We start from the raw sequence: 875 nt of genomic DNA, 5'->3' as shown, positions 1-875 counted from the left end.
ATAGATAAATGGATTTGACAACAAAATCGTTACTCACTTCTGAACAATGAATTCTGCCTACCAATTATTTGGGAAGGATCTAAGATCATTGAAAATTTCTCAATTGAGATACCATCTCATGTGTCGTATAAATAATGGATTGTCTGGGAAGGCATCTTTTCGGGGATGTATCTTCGCATTCATTACTGTTTCCACGCCCGTACGTATATATATATATATATATATTATATATACATACCTTCATGATTGGGTATGTTTTAAAAATTCACCCTTTCTGTCCATTTAAGCAATTGAAATCCAAAATATCACATAGTTTAGTTATATAAGTAAAATTTTACCCCATGAAGCACTTCAAATGACTGTTAAGGGTTGGAAGGTTCACACTACTTCTTAGAAAGAAATGTATCAAAACAACATAATATTCCCATACCGGGAATCGAACCCGGGCCTCCTGGGTGAAAGCCAGGTATCCTAGCCACTAGACCATATGGGACGCGTGGACATTTGTGAAAGTACCTGCACGCATACATAAGTGAATATATTTTTAGAGATAGAATTCATCTTCATTTGAAAATATATCTAAAAATAACTGGAAACTTAAAATACAGTACTTGTCGGAGGTTCCTACTGTCGTAAAATATTCCATGGTGTCACAAACGTCGTCTTTATCTAATTTTAAACTAACTACGGATAATCAAGCTGGATTGTATACCTGAAAGAATCAGATGCAATTAATTTGGGAATTGAATCTAAATTGAATTTTATTTATACCAGAACGTACTGTTACGTTGCGTACAATTTTCGAGAGTTATTTACAGCTCTCTGATTGAAAAATGTGATTAGAAAACTGTAAATGCTTTTGATTTTCGTACCAT

The 875-nt window shown here is 33.7% G+C and overlaps 1 non-coding gene across 1 annotated transcript; it reads right to left on the bottom strand.

Moving 5' to 3' along the window:
• Positions 1-421: 421 nt before the first annotated feature.
• Positions 422-493, bottom strand: Trnae-uuc. Its single transcript has one exon. It is a non-coding gene; the product is annotated as a tRNA-Glu (tRNA).
• Positions 494-875: the final 382 nt, after the last annotated feature.

The sequence above is a fragment of the Hermetia illucens genome, chromosome 4 (genome assembly GCF_905115235.1).
Source record: "Hermetia illucens chromosome 4, iHerIll2.2.curated.20191125, whole genome shotgun sequence".
Taxonomy (NCBI): domain Eukaryota; kingdom Metazoa; phylum Arthropoda; class Insecta; order Diptera; family Stratiomyidae; genus Hermetia; species Hermetia illucens.
The sequence above is the reverse complement of the archived record's forward strand: the minus strand, read 5'-3'. Positions and strand labels throughout refer to the sequence as shown.